The sequence below is a fragment of the Spermophilus citellus genome (assembly GCF_964194105.1).
Source record: "Spermophilus citellus genome assembly, chromosome: 13".
NCBI lineage: Eukaryota > Metazoa > Chordata > Mammalia > Rodentia > Sciuridae > Spermophilus > Spermophilus citellus.
The window spans coordinates 42,407,937-42,434,511 of NC_138193.1; positions in this window are offsets into that span (position 1 = coordinate 42,407,937).

The window sequence follows — 26,575 nt, forward strand, 5'->3', positions numbered from 1 at the left end:
CAGGGCCAAATTGTTTGGCTAGAGTGTACAGTCAGTTCTTTAGAACCTAGAGGGTGAATCATTAATCTTTGCCGGAGGATAAAGGCTCAGCTTCCACTTCTGGGAGTTGGAATGAGATCGTGGCGCAGGAACAAGAACATCACACTTGGAGTTCCATTTTGCTACTACCTAAATATGTGCAACTCAGGCTTTCCCAAACTTTACTAAATTTCTGAGTATAAAATGAGATCAATGGTCCAATTTCATTGTTTCTTCACTTGCATAGAGGACCTCAGAAACCTAAATAAATCCCTCCCTCCTTCAAGGGTTTCTTATTCACACTTAGCAATGGTCAACTGATGATCTTCCTTTGGTAAGCCCCTCCAGATTCAATCAAGGATACATATCGTTTTCTATAGGAATGGAATTCTCTGGCTTTGTTACCTGTACTTCACAGGCTATATGTTTCTTTTGTTATTTTTCTCTGAATTCGATGGGATTTTCAAATCAGCAGAAATCTCTCATTGCAGATGCTTCTATTTAACTCTATAGGTGTCCCTGGAAAAACTAGACCCTGTGTAAAAAGTTCCATTTTCTTTTATGGTTATGGTTGAGCCCTGCATGTGTATACCAATCCAGAGCAGAACAGATTATTCCTCACTGAATGCCTGGTACCAAATTACCACGTAAGAGGCATTCTGATATTTGTTTGGAGCTTTTGCCGAGAATCTGGTTGTCAATTTGATTTTTGTCTGTGATCCCACTAGGCACCTCTTGTGACCAGATCTGGGCTAGGGTCAAGTGGCTGGTCTCCTATTTGAGTAGTTAAATCTGTTATCGGTATATGAGGCTTTCATTATTAATTCTAAGTAAATCTTCAGGCTCGGACTAAACTTCTAATTACATCCTATTTAAGGCAGAATGTCTGTTTGCCTCAGCCTTAGACAGCTTTCTGGCTTTCTATTTAAAGAGGACCTGGTGTTAACCAACTGACTTGAGGATACTTTTGCTCAATTTGGGTAGAACTCAGGAATAAGCAAAGTGTAGCTCTCTTGGTGTTAGTAGCTCTGAGCTTTGAATGCCAGAGGCTTCCAGCTTTGTGTTAGAAGCCCTCCTGGATGTTCCGGCAATCAGCGCTAGCAGCAACCAGCAACTCTCTGGAGCTCTTCCAGCAGCTGGAGTTAACTGCTCTGGGCAATTCGCATTCACCACTATCTGGCTGACAGCTGCCTCGCAGTTACCAGCCCCAGCTGCTGGCCGTTTTCAATGCCAGTGTCACCAGATCTGAGGGCAACCAGCTCTACCTGCTCTACTTGAGAAAGACATCATGAATAGGCAAATTGTAACCATGTGAAAAGGCTTTATTTGGACTTATGATGCAACATAATGGGAAGCAGTACAGGGCTTGTTCCAAAAAGGGTTAGGTTGCTTACATGAGAAAATAAAGTAAAATAAAATAAAAGGAGCAGCGTCACTCATGCGCACTGTCCTGCCAATCACTGAGGGTGAGGTTACTCTCCGACCAGACTGGGTATGCTGAAGCTTGAAGTGGCTGTAGAGGGTGGAATCATCCAGAGAAGCTCTGGGACAGAGTCATGTGAGATAGACCCTTGTCAGAGATTGCTACAGCCAAAGCAAAAGTCTCCAAGTGACTCTGAGGCATGTGATCTTGTTGCTGACAGAAGCAGGCTTTGGGGGGCAGCCCCAATGTCAAAGATGGAAAAAAGAAACGCACACACACACCTTTTGGGGGAGCATCAGGCACTGGTACTGGAAGGTAAAACAGGTGCAGGTTGGTTTTTGTGCTATGAGAATCTGACCTGAGGTAAACTTGATTTGTTCAGATTCTTTTAGAGTTGAGTCCAGAAGTATCTGTAGACATAGACAATGTCACAAAACTCTCCTTGGGCACATCTGTCTCCAAATTTGGCCACTTACCTGAAATAAGATTTTCCTTACAGTCAGTAATCCTACTCCTGACTGTGAATAATAATCATCCGAAGAATTAGAAGAAGCAGTGGCCTCAGTCTTAGAGATTCAGATTCAGTCAGTCTGGGGAGAGGCTCCACATCTGTAGTTGCATCAGAAGTTTCTGATGTAATGCTGGGGTTGCAAAATTGCTCCCAGAAGCAGATTATCAACTCTGATCACACATTAGAATAACCCAGGGTACTTTAACATGTTCTCACCTCCCAGGATTCTCATTTAATTGCTGAGGGGTGTGGTCTATGTTTTTTTTTGTTCTGTTAGCACCTGCGTAATAATTTTTGAATTGTTGGGAATAAAAGGTGTCTAGTAATTTTGAAAAGTTCTCAGTTGGTTACATAATATAGCTAGTGCTGAGAATAGCTGTCCTAGAGTTCACAGACTTGGAGGAAAATTATCTCCATGGCTGTCCAGGCCCCTCAGAACTTCCGAGTTTGGGTGTATTCTTACCCCTTTTATAAGCCTATAAAAATGTCAGATATAAACACAGGAAGTTGCTCTGGGTGCCTTCTGCTGTCTTGAATTTCACATCAGGCAAACATTATGCTCCAATAGATCCTGCACAATCAGAATGGACTTCTGTAAAAGACATTTTAAGTGCTTCCACATCAGGATAGGTGATAACTTCTTTGGGGGTTCATTATGTATTCAGGAGGCAAGCCTATCCCACTTCCCATGTTTTGGGTGACCTCTTAATCCTTGGCTCTTACTCCCTCACATGCAAGACTTCAAAACAAGACTCCCTAAATATCTGCAGTTTTATAACCTCTGAGCCTGACCCAACACTGAAGGCTGTGGGGAAACCCAGTGCTTAATAAGGAGTTTGCTCTCTATTTCTGTAGAAATTTGAGGTCCTATGTATATTGAGGTTTGTGGGGTGAAAGTGTTAAAGGAAGTGCTTGCTTTGCCACAGGGATACCAGCATTAGCACTGCTGATTCTTTAAGAGAGTGAATAGTTTCACAGGGATGAATTAATAAACGGCACCTCCAGGAATACCTTTGCATTATACAGCAGGCAATTTCTGTTTGATTTATTTCCATCAAGGTTGTCTTGTTAGTTTCTCAAACTCAGTGTAACTCTTACTTGGACTAGTATGAGAACATACAAGCAAAGAATATAAATTCTGGACTTTGGGTAAAACTAAAAGTATTAAGATTTCTAAGGGATAATGTGAATATGGTCAAAAGTTCCCTCCTGTAGTTTCCAGGAGTTGTAGTGATGTTGGGACACTGTATTATTATCTTGTGCTTCAAGCACTAGTAATTTCCTCCACGACTCCCCAAACCAAAACAACAAATCTCCCCAAACTAAACCAAAACAGATGTCTTCATTTCTCCAAGGAATTTTATCACTCTCTTTTGGGGACCAAACTCCTTCAAAAGAATCCATTTCTCAGGCAGCAACTATAGTTTATGCCAAGTTATTTCCCTCCACGTTGGATATACTGGCTTCATTAAGAGAATTCTGCCTCTAGAATTACAACATCTGTGCAGAACACCTGGACCCTGGGATATTTACTCAGAAATTTTGTCAAGTTTTCATCTACATCCAGAAAGAATCTTGGAAATTTCAAGAATTAGAGACAAATATACTCTGATACTACCAAGTTGTATATGCGTCAGAAAATACTGTGACCAGAGCTTGATTGACCACCTAGACCTTTATCTGGGCCCCACTCTCTGATGAGCCTTACCACTCACCATGGGCAAAATGAAGTGAGTGGCACTTGACTATGAATTACTGAACCAATCTGTGGTAGACCTTCCCATGGCCCCCAGCACTGCTCCACAGCTGCTCCTGTGACTAGCTAGCCCTCAAGGTCCAGGAGAAACATAAATTCATCTGTGTCCTTTGACAAAAAAAAATCAGCAAATGAACTTGCTGTCATGGCAGACTATTACTTGACTTGCCAAATTATTAGTATTGAAACCCCCATGGGTAAACTGATTGCCACAGTCTGGCTGGGCACAATTCAGGAGCCACTTGTCAAAAGAAACGAACTTTATTTTTAGAACACACAAGCCAAACCACACAGCTCTTCAGGAAAACCCTCAGAGCCCAACTGCCACCACCGGCTTCCCACAAGCCTCTCAACCTCCCCCACTCCTCCTGCTCTTGAGGCCGATTGGCTGGGTTGCATGGGTGGAGCCAAAAAAGTCCCCCAATGAGCAGCTCCGTGGTCTGAAAGGGCGGGGAAACAACCCAATGAGCATCACCGCAGAGGAGCCAATCAGTTGGCAGCTAGAAGTTTGCTGGGGCCCCTTTGGCTGTGGCTCTCAACACCTGATAGTATAACCAACTCAAAATTTTAAAGCCCCATTAAGTGGGTAGTAAAATTTAGAAAGAGGATGGGAATGGTAATGAGGTAGAAGTAGAAGGGCCCTAGAAAATACCTGGCAAATGGGATAAAGTTACTGGAAAAAAAATGCATTTGTTGGTCAAATAAGAAAATCACCTGGCCACAGTAAACTTTGTTCCACAGGTGTTGGTTTTTGGGTTTCCTCTTTCACAATAGACCAGACTAGGATGTAGTAAACATCAACTCTATTTCTCTTCCCTCAAGGACGCTGAAGTGAAGTATTCTGTTGACTTAAGAGCCAGTCATATCTCTGTTTAAATCTAAGGGCTCAAGATTTCTCCAATTTCCCATTAGTCTCTAAAGTATTTAATGCAGTAAAAAATTTCCATCCATAACCAATGTGATCCTGCAATCTGTACACGTGGGAAAAATAAGAATTCATACCCCAATTTGAATCAAATGTATGATATATGATATGTCAAGATCATTGTAATGTTTTGAGCAACCAATTAAAAAAATTTCCATCACATCATTCCTTTTTTTAAAAATATTTATTTTTTAGTTTTCGGCGGACACAACATCTTTGTTTGTACGTGGTGCTGAGGATCGAACCCAGGCCGCACGCATGCCAGGCTAGCGTGCTACCGCTTGAGCCACATCCCCAGCCCACATCATTCCTTTTTGTAAACATCTCTCCTGGGTCCATTTCTGAAAATATGTTTTCCTTTTAAGCACATTTTCTCCCATAGATCTGTTAGGTCTTCTGTAAAATAACATGCCTTTCTTTTGAGCAGGAATTCTGTATATGTGCTGATATAACTTAATTTCTATATCCAGGATCTCATTTTTAATAACCTGTGCTCATGATTGCAAGTTTGGGGCCAACCTGGACAACTTAATGAGACCCTCTCTCAAAATAAAAAGGCCTGAAGATGTTGCTCTGTGGTAGAGCACCTCGGGGTTCACTCCTTAGTACCAAAAAAAAAAAAAAAAAAAGGAAAGAAATATTTGCGTCTGCGCCTTCTGGCCTACCCTTTATACCCTTTAGTCTCAAAATATAAATGAGATCAGACTCATTCATTCTGCTCACTAATGAAAATCAATGGAAATCCAATAAAGCCCCTTCCTAAATTGCCTCGAACTGCTCTCAGCTGGAGTAAATCACATTTTTCCTACCCTGTCCTATCATATGAAGGACATTGCTTTCCTACAGGATCTTCTGAGATTTTCCCTTCTTTCCTATCATTCTAAACATAACCTAAAGCCCAAATATTTTAGTGATGCATCATGGTCCTGCTTTCCTTTTCATGATAATAGATCTCGACAGGCAATTTCTATTTGCTTTCTTCCCATCAAGGCTCCAATCAACTAGACCAGCATTTCCCAAGACTACAGTCCAAAATCTTAAAAGTGATTTAAATTACATTAGGTTTCCTGGAAACTCTGTTCTTGTCTAAAACATTAGCAACCTTTCTCTGCCTAGCAACTTAGAAGGAAGGTGTCTTCATCTTGCTGGCTTCTCTAAGCTCACAAGCTCTGCAAAGTGTCTGATGCATCATTACAGACAGTCAAGCTTTCCTTGAAGAGTCTGTGACTTAGGAAATGGCACATGGCCAGATATGGTGGGGTGGTGGATACAATTTGTGTTGGTGGCCAAGCCAATATTGCAGCCAACTGAAACTGACATTCAGAACATTTAGACTACCTTTCTCTTTGACCAAAAAACACAATCTATTTTGAAATGCTTGGTTCTTCTCTTGGGTCATAGTACTTCTAGTCCTGGTCCTACAGTAGTACTTGCCTCATTATCTTTGGTTCCCAAAGACCCAGAACCTCATAATTATTTTTATTTACATGATTAAATCTAAGGAGGACTCAAAGACATCCCATTTGAAAATTGGGATCTATTTTTATATAGGTTGGTGTTATGGTTTAAATATGATTTGTCTCTACTCAAACTCATGTTGAGATTTGGTCCCCAACATAACAGTATCAAAAGATGGTGGAGCCTGTAAGTGGTGATTAATTCTGTAGGAAAAATTAATGTTCTTTCCTCAGCAGCAGGCTAGTTTTCATGGGAGTGTATTAGTTGGTTGTTATTAAGTGAGTTCAGTCCTTTGTGCTTGACTCTTTCACACATGCTCAATTCTCATTCTCCTTTTCTGCCATGTAACAAAGCAACACAAGGCTCTAAAACGAATGTCCTTGGACCTCCCTGGCTCTAGAACCATGAACCAAATAAAACTTTATTCTTCACCCATTTTCAGGCATTCTGTTATAGCAACATAAAATGGAGTAGAAGAGAGGGTCTGGTCCAAGAGACTCTCAGGGAAAAATGGTCTCCAGATGAGGTAGCAAGGGCCCTTTTGCCTTCTCCCAAATTCTTCAACATTGGGTTATAATTTTTCTTTTCATAAGTCTTTGTTTTGGATTGTTGATTATGCACAATTGTGAAATTAGTAAGAATTTTCATTTTTGAAAAGAACACCATCTAATGGCCCTTTTTTTTTCTTTTGCACTTCTATTGAGACTGCTGTAATGTCTGCTCAGAGAAAACCTTCCTTGAGGTTACACATAGCCTTTGGCTGATGCTTTGGCCAAAGTGACAGCAGAACAAGTGACCATTAGCCTTTCCTAGATTATGCTTTTGTTTTTATCTCCAGTTCTCTAATAATTCTCTTTTGTACTTCCTGTTCCCATATAATCCACATCTTATGTCTTTTCTAATAGTGAAGGGTGAAGTCCTCCATATTGGATCCATGACTTCATGGTAAGAAGATGCTGCCTCAGGGAAGTAATCCAGAATGATTATTGGCAGCTCCCTCTCAAGTTAGACTTGCTTCCCCAATGACCGGTAGTTGAGGTCACTTGTGTATACTGATAAGTAATCACTTGCAGTTTTTAGTTTCTGCTTTATTTCTTGTTTGCTGTAGTATGAACTATTAATGAAGATGAAAGGAATTTGAAAAAAATAGCCATTGTGAGTGGAGAGCGTTAACTTTTTCAAATAGGCTAAAAAAATGTTCATGTGTTGGGCCTATTTTAGTTTGGCAGGGTTACTGTGAAACGTTCAATAGACTAGGTGGCTTAAATAAAATAAATTCATTTTTGTACAGTTCTGCAGGCTCCAACTCTGAAATCAATATGTGAACAGAGAGGGCCTGTTTCTGAGGGCCAGAAGGAAAGATCTGTTTCAGGCTTTTCTTCTTTCACATTGTTTTTCTCTTTTTATTTCTTGGTGTCTAAATTTCCCCCTTTTTAGTAGGACAAGAGTCATTTTGAATTAGGGCCCATACTAATGATCTCTTTAACCTGATTAGACTCTGTCTAATATAAAGACTCTGTCTCCAAGTTGAGATCACATTCTGAGGTCTGGGGCTTAAGACTTCCACATATGAATGGGTCACAGGGCCCATCACAAAATGTCCTCCAGTTTGCTCTGTAGATAATCATAAATATGTGTATATATCTGAATCCTAATCGTGGATATGAATTAAGTGTCTCCCAGAGTTTTCTCAGCACTTTAAAAAATAAACTAGAGACACTTATGTTAAGTGAAATAAATCAAACTCAGAAGGTCATGGGTTGTATGTTTTCTCTCATTGGGGAAGCTGGAGAGGAAAAGGAAATGAAAGATGGGGGCAAATCTCCTAAAAATCAATCAGGTCATGTATCCAATATGGAGGACATCACCTTCACTATAGAAAAGACATCTCTGAAGATGAAATCAGTAGAGGAAAGGGACCAATAGGTGAGAGGTGGGGAGGGAGAGTGAAAGCGCTGCGAAGTGATATTGGCCAAATTGTATTGTTATATTGCATATTGTGTGCATGTGTGAATATATAACAGTAAATCTCATCAGTGTATACAACTGAAACTCACCAATAAAAATGTGGGGAAAAACAAGTGGACATAGTTTATATGGCTTTGCTGGATTGCTTCACAGTGAAGCCCAGGAATTGTACATATCCAAATATTAACTCCAGTGCAAGAAAAAGATGAATAATCAAGACCCTAACCTTGAGAACTTACAGAAACATCAGGAAAGACATCATTGAGTGTCACTATTAACAGCATAACTACTGGTCACATTTCAGGAGGAATACACATCTGGAAAGCTTTTTGAAAGAGATGGGTTTGAATGTTGGAAGACAGGTAAGATGTGATGAGTTGTGGGGGAGAAAAATAGTGGAGAGAATTTTAGACAAAACCTTTTTTCTTTCTGGTACTGGGGATTGAACTCATGTGCCCTTTACCACTGAGCCACACCCCCAGCCTCTGCCCCCTTTAAACTTGGAGACAGGGTTTTGCCAACTTGCCCAGGCTGGCCTTGAACCTGTGATTCTCCGGAGTCACTGGGATTATAGGTGGGCACCACCATGCTCAGCTCAGACAAAAATCTTTTAATTGCAAATCCTCTTAGAGTTCTTGGGGACTTGAGGAGATTCTTACATCATTGAGGAGATTTCTGTGGTTGCTGTGGACTTTTCCTCTAGTGTTTGATAGGCTTTCTTTGGGTGTGTGAGGTGGTGTAAGATTGTGAAGACTCCTACATTTACCCCAATGATCACTGAGCACAGTGGGATGTTTTGCAGGAGAGGAATGACATGAGAAATGCGTGGAAAACAAATGATTGAGTGGAGTGGAGAATACACAGTGAAGGGAGGTAGAAGGCTCCAGTGTAGGAGGACCATCTTGTAAAGATGATGATAATAGGCTAATTCTTTTTTTTTTATTTTCCTTATACTGAATTCTTTAATAAGAAAGAAAGTAGATATTTAACCAAAGTGAAAAATGTTTCATAAATATCCATGTAACATGATTTGCCTGTTAATTCTCAACCAATAATTCTTAAAAAAATTATTTTAGTAGAATAGGGTTCTAAAATTGAGGAAAGTATAGAAGTCACATATGGTTCTATTTCATAAATCCTTGGTTATAGGAAGTTCATATATTGCAAAGGAAAGCATTAGGAACTCTGGACAGATAAACTAAATTGATTTGTGACATTATTGCCATGGGTGATGGCTTAGCAACTTTCACAGTTAGGCAAAACTATTGTGTCATTATAAAAGAATGCAAAGATCCTGTGTCTATGTAAGAAATATGTGCATGTCATGGAAGGACCTCAGGCTTAGCTGAATTGATGTGATTTAAGGTAACAGTTAACTTAACTAGTTTCTTTCTTCTTTTAGTTCATTGCGAAGTTTTGTCTGTATCACAAAGCTGTCTCTAATCTCTCTTTAAAAGTTGAGCAATCCAAGAATACCATTCTTAGCCTTTGAGTAAGTTCTCAGTCATTTATAGAAGTTAGAGTTCAAAAGCTTTGGCACATTAGCATGAAATTCCATTCTTCTTCCCCTAATATAGTATAGTATTTTTATTTTTTTTCCTTTAATTTTTATTGTTGGTTGTTCAAAACATTACATAGTTCTTGACGTATCATATTTCACACTTTGATTCAAGTGGGTTATGAACTCCCATTTTTACCCCATATGCAGATTGCAGCATCACATCAGTTACACATCCACTGTTTTACATATTGCTATACTAGTGTCTGTTGTATTCTGCTGCCTTTCCTATCCTCTACTATCCCCCATCCCCTCCCCTCCCATCTTCTCTCTCTACCCCATCTACTGTAATTCATTTCTCCCCCTTGTTTTTTTCCCCTTTCCCCTCACTTCCTCTTGTATGTAATTTTGTATAACCATGAGGGTCTCCTTCCATTTCCATGCAATTTCCCTTCTCTTTCCTTTTCCCTCCCACCTCTCACCCCTGTTTAATGTTAATCTTCTTCTCATGCTCTTCCTCCCAACTCTGTTCTTAGTTACTCTCCTTATATCAAAGAAAACATTTGGCATTTGTTTTTTAGGGATTGGCTAGCTTCACTTAGCATAATCTGTTCTAATGCCATCCATTTCTCTGCAAATTCTATGATTTTGTCATTTTTTAATGCAGAGTAGTACTCCATTGTGTATAAATGCCACATTTTTTATCCATTCATCTATTGAAGGTCATCTAGGTTGGTTCCACAGTCTTGCTATTGTGAATTGTGCTGCTATGAACATCGATGTAGCAGTATCCCTGTAGCATGCTCTTTTTAGGTCTTTAGGGAATAGACTGAGAAGGGGAATAGCTGAGTCAAATGGTGGTTCCATTCCCATCTTTCCCAGGAATCTCCAAACTGCTTTCCAAATTGGCTGCACCAATTTGCAGTCCCACCAACAATGTACAAGTGTACCCTTTTCCTCACATCCTCGCCAGCACTTGTTGTTGTTTGACTTCATAGTGGCTGCCAATCTTACTGGAGTGAGATGGTATCTTAGGGTGGTTTTGATTTGCATTTCTCTGACTGCTAGAGATGGTGAGCATTTTTTCATGTACTTATTGATTGATTGTATGTCCTCCTCTGAGAAGTGTCTGTTCAGGTCCTTGGCCCATTTGTTGATTGGGTTATTCATTTTCTTATTGTTTAATTTTTTGAGTTCTTTGTGTACTCTGGATATTAGGGCTCTATCTGAAGTGTGAGGAGTAAAGATTTGTTCCCAGGATGTAGGCTCCCTATTTACCTCTTTTGCTGAGAAAAAACTTTTTAGTTTGAGTAAGTCCCATTTGTTGATTCTAGTTATTAACTCTTGTGCTATGGGTGTCCTATTGAGGAATTTGGAGCCCAACCCCACAGTATGTAGATCATAGCCAAGTTTTTCTTCTATCAGACGCCATGTCTCTGATTTGATATCAAGCTCCTTGATCCATTTTGAGTTAACTTTTGTGCATGGCGAGAGAAAGGTATTCAGTTTCATTTTGTTGCATATGGATTTCCAGTTTTCCCAGCACCATTTGTTGAAGATGCTATCCTTCCTCCATTGCATGCTTTTAGCCACTTTATCAAATATAAGATAGTTGTAGTTTTGTGGATTGGTTTCTGTGTCCTCTATTCTGTACCATTGGTCCACCCGCCTGTTTTGGTACCAGTACCATGCTGTTTTTGTTACTATTGCTCTGTAGTATAGTTTGAGGTCTGGTATCCCTATACTGCCTGATTCACACTTCCTGCTTAGAGTTGTTTTTGCTATTCTGGGTCTTTTATTTTTCCATATGAATTTCATAATTACTTTACCTATTTCTACAAGAAATGCAGTTGGGATTTTGATTGGCACTGCATTAAACCTATTGAGAAGTTTTGGTAATAACGCCATTTTGTTGATGTTAGTTCTGCCTATCCATGAACAGGGTATACTTTTCCATCTTCTAAGATCTTCTTCTATTTCTCTCTTTAGGGTTCTGTAGTTTTCATTGTATAAGTCTTTCACCTCTTTTGTTAGGTTGATTCCCAAGTATTTTATTTTATTTTTTGAGGATATTGTGAATGGAGTGGTTGTCCTCATTTCCATTTCAGAGGATTTGTCGCTGATATACAGAAATGCCTTTGATTTATGCGTGTTGATTTTATATCCTGCCACTTTGCTGAATTCATTTATTAGCTCTAATAGTTTCTTTGTAGACCCTTTTGGGTCTGCTAGGTATAGAATCATGTCATCTGCAAATAGTGATAATTTAAGTTCTTCTTTTCCTATTTTTATGCCTTTAATTTCTTTCGTCTGTCTAATTGCTCTGGCCAGTGTTTCGAGAACTATGTTGAACAGAAGTGGTGATAGAGGGCATCCCTGTCTTGTTCCAGATTTTAGAGGGAATGCCTTCAATTTTTCTCCATTCAGAATGATGCTAGCCTGAGGCTTAGCATAGATTGCTTTTACAATATTGAGGTATGTTCCTGTTATCCCTAGTTTTTCTAGAGTTTTGAACATAAATGGATGCTGTACTTTGTCGAATGCTTTCTCTGCATCTATTGAGATGATCATATGGTTCTTATCTTTAAGTCTATTGATGTGGTGAATAACATTTATTGATTTCCATATATTGAACCATCCTTGCATCCCAGGGATGAATCCTACTTGATCATGGTGCACAATTTTTTTGATATGTTTTTGAATCCGATTCGCCAGAATTTTATTGGGGATTTTTGCATCTAGGTTCATTAGAGATATTGGTCTGTAGTTTTCTTTCTTTGAAGTGTCTTTGTCTGGTTTAGGAATCAGGGTGATGTTGGCCTCGTAGAATGAATTTGGAAGTTCTCCCTCTTTTTCAATTTCCTGAAATAGCTTGAAAAGTATTGGTATTAGTTCCTCTTTAAAGGTTTTGTAAAACTCTGCTGTATACCCATCCGGTCCTGGGCTTTTCTTAGTTGGTAGTCTTTGATGGTTTCTTCTATTTCCTCAATTGATATTGGTCTGTTTAGGTTGTCTATATCTTCCTGACTCAATCTGGGCAGATCATATGACTTAAGAAATTTATCGATGCCTTCACTATCTTCTATTTTATTGGAGTATAAGGATTCAAAATAATTTCTGATTATCTTCTGTATTTCTGAAGTGTCTGTTGTGATATTGCCTTTTTCATCCCGTATGCTAGTAATTTGAGTTCTCTCTCTTCTTCTCTTCATTAGCATGGCTAAGGGTCCATCAATCTTATTTATTTTTTCAAAGAACCAACTTTTAGTTTTGTTAATTTTTTCAATTGTTTCTTTTTTTTTCAATTTCATTAATTTCAGCTCTGATTTTAATTATTTCTTGCCTTCTACTTCTTTTTCTTTTGTTTTGCTCTTCTTTTTCTAGGATTTTGAGATGAAGTATGAGATCATTTATTTGTTGTTTTTTTCTTTTTTTAAGGAATGAACTCCAAGCAATGAATTTTCCTCTTAGAACTGCTTTCAACGTGTCCCATAGATTCCGATATGTTGTGTCTGTGTTTTCATTTATCTCTAAGAATTTTTTAATTTGCTCCTTAATGTCTTCTATAACCCATTGATCATTCAGTAACCTATTGTTCATTCTCCAAGTGATGCATGATTTTTACTTCCTTCTTTTATCATTGATTTTCAGTTTCATTCCATTATGATCAGATAAGATGCATGGTATTATCTCTACTCCTTTGTACTGTCTAAGAGTTGCCCTGTGACATAATATATGATCTATTTTTGAGAAGGATCCATGTGCTGCTGAGAAAAAAGTGTAAATGCTTGACGTTGGGTGGTATATTCTGTATATGTCAATTAAGTCTAGGTTATTAATTGTGTTATTGAGTTCTATAGTTTCCTTATTCAACTTTTGTTTGGAAGATCTGTCCAGTGGTGAGAGAGGTGTGTTGAAGTCTCCCATGATTATTGTATGGTGGTCTATTAGACTCTTGAACTTGAGAAGAGTTTGTTTGATGAACATAGCTGCACCATTGTTTGGGGCATATATATTTATGATTGTTATGTCTTGTTGGTGTATGGTTCCCTTGAGCAGTATGTAGTGTCCCTCTTTATCCCTTTTGATTAACTTTGGCTTGAAATATATTTTATTTGATATGAGTATGGACACTCCTGCTTATTTCCGAAGTTCATATGAGTGATATGATTTTTCCCAACCTTTCACCTTCAGTCTATGTATGTCTTTTCCTATCAAATTCATCTCCTGTAGGCAGCATATTGTTGGGTCTTGTTTTGTGATCCATTCTACTATCCTGTGTCTGTTAATTGGTGAGTTTAAGCCATTAACATTTAGGGTTATTATTGAGATATGTTTTGTTCTTCCAGCCATATTTGTTTATTTATGTTACTAAACATGGTTTGTTTTCCTCTTTTGCTAGGAGCCACAAGCAAATATACGATGTATGGCACCTTTGGTTGTAAAGTGACACCAGCTAGCCACTGAGATATGATTATATTAAGATTTACATTCATATGGAAATTGGACTCCCGCTGTTCACCTTGGCCTGCTACCGGACTCATGTTACGGGACTCGTGGAGAGTTCCCATTGGTTGGGGAAGGATAATAGGAGGAAATTCCGGGGGAGGTCCGGGGGACCCCCGGTTCCGGGAGACGCGCAGTTCCGGCGGACGCCCACGTGGGAGGACCGTTTTTGGCTTGTCGGGGCCTAGGAGTATTGGCGGCTTTTTCAAAAATAAAGTTTTGTTCCTGCTTGAGTGGCTCGTGATTCTGTGCCCAGCCAAGACTGCGGCACTCTTTGATTATTTTCCCCCCTTTACTGTCCTACCTCCCACTGTTGGTTTTCATTGTTATTTTCCATTTCCTCTTCCTGTAATGTTTTGCCGAGGATTTTTTGGAGAAATGGTTTTCTAGCTGCAAATTCTTTTAACTTTTGTTTATCGTGGAAGGTTTTAATTTCATCTTCCATCCTGAAGCTTAATTTTGCTGGATACACAATTCTTGGTTGGAACCCATTTTCTTTCAGTGTTTGAAATATGTTATTCCAGAATCTTCTAGCTTTCAGAGTCTGTGTTGAAAGATCAGCTGTTATCCTGATTGGTTTACCCCTAAATGTAATCTGCTCCCTTTCTCTTGTAGCTTTTAAAATTCTCTCCTTATTCTGTATGTTGGGCATCTTCATTATAATGTGTCTAGGTGTGGATCTCTTATTATTTTGCACATTCGGCATCCTGTAGGCTTCTAGGATTTGGGATTCTTCAAGTCTGGGAAGTTTTCTCGTATTATTTCATTGAATAGATTGGTCATTCCTTTGGTTTGGACCTCTATACCTTCCTGTATCCCAGTGACTCTTAAGTTTGGTCTCTTTATGTTATCCCATAGTTCTTGGATGTTCTGCTCATGGTTTCTTAACAGTCTTGCTGAGCTGTCCATGTTCTTTTCAAGTTGAAATACTTTGTCTTCATTGTCTGATGTTCTATCTTCTAAGTGTTCTACTCTACTCATAGTATTCTCAATTGAGTTTTTAAGTTGGTTTATTGCTTCCTGCCTTTCTAGGATTTCTGTTCGATGTTTTTTATTACCTCTATCTCCCTGTATAGTTGATCTTTTGCTTCCTGGATTTGTTTATGTAATTCATTGTCGAAGTGATCTTTCATTGTCTGATTTTGCTGTCTAATGTCTTCCTTGAGACTCCAGATCATCTGAAGCATGTATATCCTGAATTCTTTATCTGACATTCCATCTGCTACAGATATTTCCTCTTCTAACATTGAGTTGACCTGCATTGCTTGTGGTCCTTTCTTTCCTTGTCTTTTCATACTGTTCGTGCTTCTTTCTGCTTGGTGAAACTGTTGTGTTATTGAATTTTCCCCCTATATATTTATATTGCTCTTGTATAGTTGCAAAGTCTCCCTCGCAGGCGCAGCTGGTGGCTCTGCCCCTCCTCAATTGGGGCAATGTGCCTACCACTCCGGCAGGCCGCTGGGCCTGTTCTGCCGGTTGGTAGCAGATCCACCTACCTTGCAGGTGTGGGCGCCGGCTCTGCCCCTATGTGGGCCGCTGGGCCTGTTCTGTTGGTGGTTGTAGTTCCGCCTACCTTGCAAGCGCGGGCTGCTGGGCCTGTTCTGTCTGTCAGTTGCAGGTCTGTCTACCTTGCAGGCGTGGGTGGCGGCTCTGCCCCTCCCCCAACTGGGGCGATGTGTCTACCATGCTGGCGGGTTGCTGGGCCTGTTCTGTCAGTGGTTGCAGTTCCACCTACCTTGCAGGTGCAGGGGGCGGCTCTGCCCCTCCGGGGGCCGCTGGGCCTGTTCTGTTGGTGGTTGCAGGCGCGGGGGGGGGCGGCTCTGCCCCTCCGCAGGCCTCTGGGCCTGTTCTGTCAGTGGGTCACAGTTCCGCCTACCTTGCAGGCGCAGGGGGGCAGCTCTAGGCTAATTCTTTCTGAGCCTTTAACCAGTCCCTGAAATACCCTGTGAGCTAAGACTACGTATTATGAAGTTCACATGCATTCCTTGTGGTTTAGTCCCTTGTGATGACTTCTAGAATCATTTCAAAGTCAAACCATGCTTAGAACATAAGATAAGGATTTGTGTTCCTTTTATCACCTTTAGATTTTTGTAAGAACTTTCAATACTGGAATTCTTTAAAGAATGGAAGTAAAAGGGATACTGTAATATTTTATGGCCTAATTGTTTTCAGTGACAGTCACATGGTGCTGATTTAGCTTACATTATATATGCCAATTTTGTGTTAGTCAACTTTCCATCAGTATAACAAAATGCCTGAGTTGATCAACTTATAAATAGAAAAAAGGATTTATTTTGGTTCATAGTTTGTAAGGTTCCCATCCCTGACTGGCGGACCCTATTGCTTTGAATATCAGGTGAAGCATTCCTTCATGGTGGAAATCTGTGGCAGAGCAAAACCACTTGCTTCATCAACCAGAAAGCAAAAGAAAGAGTGAAAGAGTGCCCATAAAGGGCACTAATGACTTAAGGACCTCTCACTGGACCCTAACTCTTAATGATTCTACTACTCTGAAGACCAAGCTTTTAATGCATGGATCCTTGGTGGATATTTAACATTCAAACAATAGCACCAATATTTATATTAATGATAGTGAAATCACACAGGAAAAATATTTTTAGGGTTAGGAAAAATAAATATCTAAAGGAGTTCAGTGTGAAAGTCTTGCATGTCTGTGATTATATTTATTCCTAAATAAATTATTCTTTTTGACGCTACTGTTGTCTTAATGTTATTTTCAGATTATTCATTGCTAGTTCGTAAAATACAATTGATTTTTTGCATACTGATCTTATATCCTACAAGAGTCTTCTCTGGAAATTCTGACCAGCCCAACAAGAAAGCTTTAAGATTCTGAGGCCTGGATTACCCACCCACTCTGAAAAAAAAATTCCAGTCTTATTACCCTACCAGAGGCCACTGGGTAGATTGCAAATGATAGATTAACAATTCACAAAAAACATTGGATTTCTCATGACAATGCTAGAAATTAGAAGACAATGTAGCAAGACCTTAAACAATTCTGGGAAAAAAATATTTCTACCTTGGAAATCTGAATCCAGTCAAATAATCAAGCAAGTGCAAGAATAAAATTAGGATTTGGGGATATACAGAGTCTAACATATGTAATCTTCCACTCACACTTTCACAATTAGCTCATTGAAAATGTGTTTAATCAGAATGAGGAATAAGCCAAGAAAGAGGTAGTTGGTGAAGGGAATTCCAGGATGATGTGGAAGAGAAATCCCTTGACAATAGCAGCAGACCCAGAGAGCAGCCAATTCAGAATACAGCAGCACAAAGCTTGGAGACTGGCTTGTTTAAGAATTTGAAAATAGAGAAATGATCACACTTTGGGCAGTGTTTGGGAAAAAGCAGTGACAACTAAACTGGGAAAATAAGACACAAGACAGTTACCATTTTTTTTCTATGGAAATCAAAATGTTACACAGGAAAGGAGAAGGCACATTTTTTTTAGATTACTCAACTTTCAATTATATTTACTAAGTCATAGTAAAATGAACCCTGAAATGACCAAAATTATGTAGATCTGTATTGGGCTAGTGGGAAAATGTGCATGTGTGTGGTTAGGAAAACAGGCAATGATTTAAATTTGAGCTACATTTTCACTTCCAAGTATGAGAAATCAATAATAATAGTGAAAAGGAACTGCCACCACCACCACCACCCCCGATAAATTTCTAACATAATCATATAAAATGGAAGGAAATATCAAAGTGTTCAACTAGTTATTTTTCATTGGTGGAATGTGAGTGGGCAGCAGGGGCAATTCATTTTTACAAAAAGACAAAACAAAACAAACCCTAAAACAAGTGCAGAACTATTAGACTGTTGATGTCTATAAACAAAATTCTCACAAAAGAATTAAATCCACAAGAGAATTGATAATAAAAGTAGTGAACTAATTTTCATCTGACAAGACTGGAAAAGTTTAAAAATGTCAACTTTATTATTATTTTTTTTCCTGAAGGGCTGTAGGACAATACATATTGATGATTGAGCGTTATATTCTTGTGCTCGGAATTCCTGGTTGTAAACATTGATCCTGAAGAGGAAAGATGATAACTATGTTCAGATGAATGCTCAAAATTGTTCTCTGAATAATGATCATGTCAGCAGCTATTTATGAGCTTTTACATCTGCTTTGCACTTTACAGTGTCTGATTTCATCCCAGTTGTGACAACCCAGTTAATATTATTGACCCATCTTTACATTACAAAGAAACAGCTCTCCTTGGTTCTTACTCTCCTTTTCCTCCCTTCCAATTCCTCCTCTTTTCTTCCTCACTTTCATTCCTCTTTCTCTACACTTTCTTTTCCTTTGTGGTTGGGACCCAGAGTTTAGGACCTCCTGTTTAGGATAATGACTGTCATTTATTTAGTTTGTGTCATCCAATTCACTTCATGAAGACCACTTCTGACTACAGAATGCTTTCTGTAACATATTTTTTAAAAATAAAGACTGATTTTTGTCCCACTGTTTCTCCCGGTTGTTGAGAACTTGAGGTGGAAGACAATGGGTGATCAGTCAGCCTTAAACCTCCAAAAGTCCATGTCAGAGAAAGTCTTAGTACATAATAACCATGTAATCAAAGAATCTTGGATATAGCAAGAAAACCATCCAAATTAGAAGGGCTCATGGAAACTCACAAGTTTAAAAGAAAATAGGCATTCCATCCATGAAGTGGCCTCAGTGGCAGTAATAGTTTCAACAGCAGCAGTTTTGATCACAATTAACTTTCCTGTGTGTTTCTATTGCCCAGGTTTTCTTTTCTTCTTCTTCCTTTTTTATATGTTCATGTTCACCCACTAAAAGAACTAGACCTTCTTAAATCATAGCTGATTTCCATGTCTAGGCAGGAAATTCAGGATGTCTTTGGAACATTTGTCTGTTGCTAGAAAGCAAGGGTGATTTCAAACTGTCAAAGTCCACTAATCAAAGGCCAGGAACAAATCTGGGTATTTTTAAGCTTACTGTAGCAAGGATGAAGACTCCAGGGGAATCTTGAGATGTTTGGGTCAAAATGAGTAAGAAAAGAATTGCTGTAAGATTTTTGCTTATGTTGAATGATTATAGGGAGAGATTGAAGAAGCAGGGAGCATCTCTGGATTGGATATGAATGCCAAGAAACTAGGAGCCATTAAGCACTTGAGTAACCTTAAGTGATTCTAAGTCCACAAAGTGGTAGGAATGAAGCTATACTGGGATGTCATTGGTAAGGAAGCAAAATCACTCAGGCTATTCTTTTTTTGCTAGTTGTATTGTGGTTTGACTATGCTTGTCAGAAATTACTTATCTAGTTTGATAGCCAGCAGTTCTACAACGTGGACAATGAAAAACAGTTATGTTAGACGAGTCGATGCTTGTTTTTCTTGGCCATTCCTTTCTAATAACAGGATGGCACTTACAGGATCAGGCAGGAAGAAAGAGGGATGGGTAACTAGGAAGATTCTGATCAGAACTGTCAATAAGAAGGGTATATGTCTGGTCAGTTCAATCAGTGAGGACCCTTTCTCCCCTCTATGTGGAAAGTCATACATGGTAATACCATGAAGCTCTTCTCTCTTCCTCAACCTTCAGATATCCTGGGGGATTATTTCTCCCCATCTTCTTTTCTTATGTCTTTAGAGAAAATAACACAAATATTTCACAGAATCTTTATTCTCTGTTGAAAATTCTCAATCAATATATATTTCCAGTTCTATCATCTCTACTTTAGCTCTACATTCTGAGTTGCTGTATAGGGGTTCCTCAAAAAAAAATTAAAACAGAACTAGCTTGTGATCCAGTAGTCCTATCACTGGGTATACATTCAAAGAAAATTAAATTAGTTATGTTGAATATACAACTGTTTTCCTCTTTATCACAGAATTATCTACAATAGCTGAGGTATGGAATTAGCCTCTATGTCCAACAGTGGATGAATGCATAAACAAAATGTAGTGTATATACACAGTTGGATACTATTCTGTCAAAAAGAAAAAGAAAATCCTGTCATTTGTAACAACATAGATGAAGCTGGAAGAAGTTAAATGAAATAAAACAGGAAAAGAAAGACAAATACCACATGATCCCACTTGTATGTGGAATCTAAAAAGTGGTGAGAGTGAAAGAATAGAGTGGAGTGGTGGTTTCCAGGGACTGTGAGCAGAATGAAGGGAGTGGGATATGTTGTTCAAGGGATATAAAATTTCAGTTAAACATGAGGAAGATACTCAAGAGAACTAATATACAGCATGGTGATTATAATTATTAACAAAGTTATCACGTGCTTGAAAAATCACTGAGTATAGATTTTAGGTGTCCTTACCACACAGCAAAACCCCGATAAGTATATGAGGTAATACATGCTTATTAGCTTTTTTAAGTCATTTTGCAATGTACACATATTTCAAAACATCATGTTGCATACCACAAGTATATACAATTTTTGTCAATTAAAAAAATAAAATCAACCCCCCCCAAGAGTGTTGATTCCCAAACCCTGAGATTTTGCTTCTTTGATAAAGCTCAAGAATCTGTATTTATAACAGGTTCCCAGCTGATGCTGATACTGTTGGTCTAGGGACCACACTATTTTACCAATCTGATTCTTAATGAGGTGAAATAGTCTCATTTTTTTTGCTTGTCTTCATATACTTATATATTTCACATACTTGCTTAGGTCTGGCTTCAATTGTCATGGAAGTTTTTTGTATAATATGGAGGGATAGACTATTGGGGGACATGTGGAAAGAAAACCATAGGAGTAGGAGTCCTGACATTTAGATTTCCTGGATGCTTTGTGATGATGTCAGGAACAAAGCAAATAGAATTTTCAAGAGGGAAACTCTAATCATTGTGCAGTTCAGCACTCTTTTCATTAATTACTGAGTGAGCTACATTGTCTTGGCCAAGAGCTGATCTTGGTTGAAAAAAAATAACAATGGGATTCAACCCTCTTCAGAGCATCAACTTTTCATTTCCAGCTCTCTGCTCCCATGAAAGGAGCCACCTTTGCAGAAGAATTGGGTGCAGATGAAAATCAAATATCTGGTGCAGACTGAACCCTGTAGTTTTAGCCATAAAACAGCAGTTCATAGGTTTTCATAAGACATAAAAACAGAAGATATTGGGGCAATTTTTGTTTAAAGTGCAGATAGAAATCAACTACAATATATCTTAAATGTCTAACTTCTTCTTTGCTCTCAATAGGAACCCCAACTACTGACTATAGTAGCTTGATTTTTTTTCCTAAATTGTGTGGCTGTTTGAACAATAATAAAGAATAACTGGTGTTTACTACATCCGAAACACCATGTTAAACTTTTCTTATTGCTCATTATCTTATTAGATTCTAACTTCAAAACTGTGATGTAGATGTTGTTAGTCTCACTTTTTTTTTATAGTAAAGGAAACCAACGCCCTGGGAGGTTCAATAAATTGTCCAATTTTACCTGACTAGTAAATGGCCACGTGGAGGCTCAACCTCTGAAAGTCTGAGTCCATGCATTTAAGTACTGTGAATGGCATGTAACAAACCCAGCTTAGGTTTATGAATAAATTTGAAATACTTTTTCTGCCTTTCAGGCATTTTCAAACCTCCCCTTCTGTATCAAAAGCATCTAGAATAGGATCATTGGGCAACAGAATAAGCCAAATCAGAGGGTGTAGAAGTAATAACTCCAGGTAGACTTCTATCCACAATTAACTCTGGTTTTTTTACTTTAAAACAAAAATGGTAAATTTTCTTCCTCAAGATTTTGGCTGGCATTTACACTCATGCTCTTACTTTAACTCCTTTCTGTTGTTTTTAATTAAGATCACTTATTTGCCTAATTAGTAAGATATTTTAGTGCCGGATGGCAGGCTGGCCCAATATTTCTCAGACTGAGATGGTGTAAGATCAAGGATTAGGGGAACAGTTTTCTTCAATAACAGTACTTTTTTTTCAGTCAATATTTTGCATAGTACTCTGGTATCTGAAAGGCATAATAGTTACACTACTGAAGTTGAGCTTCCCCTCTGCTGACCCTTCACTACACTCTGGTGGCTCTGAGGAAGTGCTAATCTGATGTCCGAACTTCATCAGAGCATCAACCTCCAGCATTCCTTTTGTTGGGACCACTGACTACATATTAAACTGCCTTTCAGTTAGTCTTGCTGATGTGAGCACCATCTTTACCTCCCCTTTACCTGGTGCTACCAATTCCTGAGCCTCTGGGGGTTCTTCAGCATAAAGAATGAGCATAGTTTGCCTCATTTCTCCACTGTTTCAGCATTTTTGGGTCTGCTGTGATGGTTTCTATCTGCTTCTTAGCTTTTCATTGTATGTATGATGTGTAGATAGTTGGTTCTCCAATTATTTTGTGGGGTTATGGTTTTGCTTATTCATAGCCACTTTAATAGTTATGAGAGGGGCAATGGGGTTTCGGTAAGAAGAAGCCATTATTGACTACTTAAGTCTTGTCTTTTCATCTATTCTACTCTGCTTCTACAACACCTTTTGGATATATGTAATTATTGATAGTCTATTCTCTTATGTATATCAACTTTTGACTCATATTTTCAAAAAGCTGTCTTCTGCTTTGATATGTTCTAATTTTCTTCATAGGGATTGGGCATTTCAAATCCAAAATTCTGAACTCCAGAATACCTCAAATCTAAAACATTTCAAGCATCATATAGATTCCCCTCCAATTTTGGATTTCAGGTTTTAGAATTTTGGACTAGGGAATGCCCTACTGGTAAAGTCTATGCATATATTCCTAAATCCAAAAGACTCTGAAATCTGAAACACTTCTTTTCCCAAGCATCTTGGATAAGGGGTACTCTATTTGCGCTTTCTTGTCATCACTTAATTATCCCTTCCTGCACAGATTATTTTACTCTAGTGATTACAGTTTAGTTTTTAGTAATTCCAATGGGTTCTTCAAAAAAAAATCATCTGGTTCTGACTTAGAATTGTTTATTTTGGTTGCATAATTATTTTCTTGGTATATGAACATTAGTTATTCCTGTAATCTCATTGAGGATTTATACTATCTTAAAGTCATCTTTTACAGAATGCAGTATTATTTATAGTCTTGTAAGAGAACTTTGTTATTTGTTTGGTTTGTTGTCTATCTTTGCAGACAGTTTTACCCACTTGCTTTGGAATTTTAGTCTGTGTGCTGAGGAGAAAGCGTGTTGATGTTTGTGTGTATGACTTTCTTCTTTCTGTGCTCATCCATCTTATTTCCTCACTTCTACAAAAAGGGTCAGCACCAGGATTATACTGATGACTAAGAGCTCGGTTCTTCCTCAGGGACATTATTGGTCCAGGTCACATATGGTCCTGAGTTCACAGATGGTTGCCTCTGCTTCCTCTTGTCTTCCTAGGTAGCATCATGTGACAGCCATGATACCAGCTCATGTTACAGCCTTGCTGTCTCTGAGAGTAAGAGGGGGAGATGCTGACCCCAGCCCCAGTTTTACTTCAGGGATCTGTCTTTGGATTGCCAATATCTTTGGGGGACCAAGCCCAATAGATCTGTCTTCAACTCTTGGCTATTTTTGTGTTGTGTAATAATTGTTCTGTATGTGTCAATCTTACCTCCTCATTAGTGCAAACCCTGTTTTATTTGTGTTTGGGAGTGAGGTTAAGAATTGTATACTGTTTTGGGTGTGGGTGAAGGCTCTGCATGCAATCTCATTGTTCCCTCTTATCCAAGAAACAGGTTCTGTAGATTCTTTGGCATAAAAATATGCAAGACATACCTTCCTCTTGCTAATGTTTGCACCTTTGTAGCATAACTTCCACAAATCTTCAAATAATTGGGCTAAAAAAACTTGTGACTCTTTATCGTAGATCTCTTTGCAAATCCTTCTAGGAACAAAGTATGAAGGAAGTAGGGAGTTAAGGGGAAAGGAGATTCTGTTCTGCCACAAAATAATTGTTTCAGGTCAGCAAGATTAGATAACATTGATCTTGTTTGTAAATTTAAGTTTATAAAGTTTATGCAGTTCAAAACCCTTAATGGTCTCAGTGTTGAGTTCTTGCACTTTCTTGTGTCTTCAAGGCCTAGTTCAATTCTTTCTTTCTTTCTTTTTGAAAGTTTTTCTTAGTGCTTGAACTACTTTCTCCTATGCTTTCTCTCATTGTTGCATGCAAATGTATTTCGAGTTTATATGTAATAGTGTCTTTTCATTACAGACTTTTTACAGAATTGTTGCTTTGAGCTGGAATTGTTCTGCATGTTTCTGTCTCACTTCCTTAACAGTGTAAGCCCTTCAATGGCAATCTCTGTCTTTTCCTTCTTTGATGAGCATGTTGTAATGGTTTATGCAACAATAGTGCTTCTTGAGTACAGTTTTATTTTCTTGGAGTGGTATGGAATGGTTCCAGCCAGTATTGCTGTCCTATGTGACTCATTTTGGTGCATTTCTGAAGTTTGTACCTCCAAGACCTAAATCCATCTTATTGTGTGGTCTATTCCCTATCTCCAGTATCATAAAATGTTAGTTTATCAGAAAATTGTAGATTTGGAAGGGATATTCAGTGGTTTTTTGAGTATTTTCTTAATTCAGGGAGCACTGCCTTCAAAACCTTAATGTGAAATAATTAAAATAGAGAGTAGTTAATCTATTCTCATTACATGGATTTTAGGGGAAAGACTCAGATACTTCTATGCCTCCAAAACCTTCTCACCTTCTCCATCTCTGGTTGTTAACCCAGCACTTAATTGGATGGTAAATAATCCATAAATCATACTTGAAAATCCGTGATCTAGTTCAAATTTCTAATTTGTACAAAAAGGCCCATCAAGAAGTACCTCATTTAAAGTCTATGGTGGCAGCAGAGCCAGGTTTGGGATTCACTCTTCACCAAATCTCCTTCTACTGTAGTGCCTTTTCCACTCAACAATGACATCCTAATAGGTTAAAAAAGTTAAATTGTATTATTAACCAAAATTTTGCTAAGTATCCCTTTCTTTTTCTCCCATACCTTCAGACTCCTCCTCCTATGTCAAGCCCCAAACAGAAGAATCTCATAAGCTTGCTGTCAAACCTATTAGTTTTGTCCTCTGGGGCAGACAACCTCCTAAAGATATATGAGAAGGTCTGGGCTCTATTCAGCCTCCCAGAAAGTGTTTCATTGAATGTGTCCCAAATATTAGTTGTTTCCTTTAGCTCAGCAATTCCTTCCAGCCTTCATTAAGCCTCCAATGCACCCACAATACTCCATTCCAGGAGGTCTTTGCTAAGAGCACAATTGAGAAGTGGTTCTGGGGGCAGGGATTCAGGTACAGGATGAGGAGGGAGAAGGTGCAGAAATTTATTTCACTATGTGGTTACTCGGTTTACTAAAACATTCTGTGAACTTTCCTACTGACTTTTTAAAAAAATAATTGGATATATTATTCATCAGAAAGTCAAGAGATCTAAAATTCTTAACAGAATCAGGAAAGTTTTAAACATATATTCATAAAACCCCCTAATAATTAGATTCCTCCTTCCCCCATCCCCTCTTTATTGCGCTAGAGAATGAACCCAGGGCAGGCACGTGCTCTACCATTGAGCTGCATCCCCAGCCCTAATAACTGGATTTTTTTTTTTTTTTTACAAATTAGGATACATAAGAAAACCAAGTGTGTAAACACACTTACACACACCATCCAGCTAGCTTAACACATAGTTAGACTGTATAGCAGTCTAAAACATACTTGTAAGGATACCATCTCATTGAATTTTCACAGTATCACCAAGAAGATGGTATTATTATTACTCTCTTACAAACGAGTAAATTGAGGCTAGGAGTAGATCAATAACTGGTTCAATGTCACACAATTCAAAGTGGTGGAACTAGGCCCCAAAACCAGATACTTCTGTCTCTGAATTTTGTATTCTTTATGCCCTTTAAAAGGCAGAATACTGGACAGGACAGAACATTGATCTGAGCCAGTTCGGTAGTTTTTATGTACAGTGATGCCTCATTAATCTCATATTACTGGGGAATGAGCTGTTCTACATAAGTGAATATTTCATGTAATGGAAGTTTTAAGCACTAAAACTTAACATAAAACTTAACCATTTTGAAGGGAATCTTTCTGGCTTGTATTAGATATTTTTTCTTCTGTAGGCCACTTCCTGTGCCAGCCCCATTTTCTGTTTTCTAATTTTCTAATGTTGTCTGCCATCTGCAGACCCAACCCCATCAAGGCTCAGGGCCAATAAAACATGGACCTGGGTACACATGGGTAGCCCTTCCAAATGTGGAAATTGCAGTCTGAGTTCAGGGCTCTGTTACCCCTGGGCATCTTTATGATCACCGAGTTGTGGCTTTATTCTCACACCATCATGTGCCTGGACAATAGACATAATTGGCCTTATTTGTGAGCACCTCCTGCTCAGTTAGCCCCAAAGAGACTGCAAAGACTGATGTGCAGAGCTGACTATTGTCTAGTAGAAGTGAAGGCTTAACCATGAATCTCCTTGGCCATTTTCCTAAGATAGAGTCCTGCTTCAACAT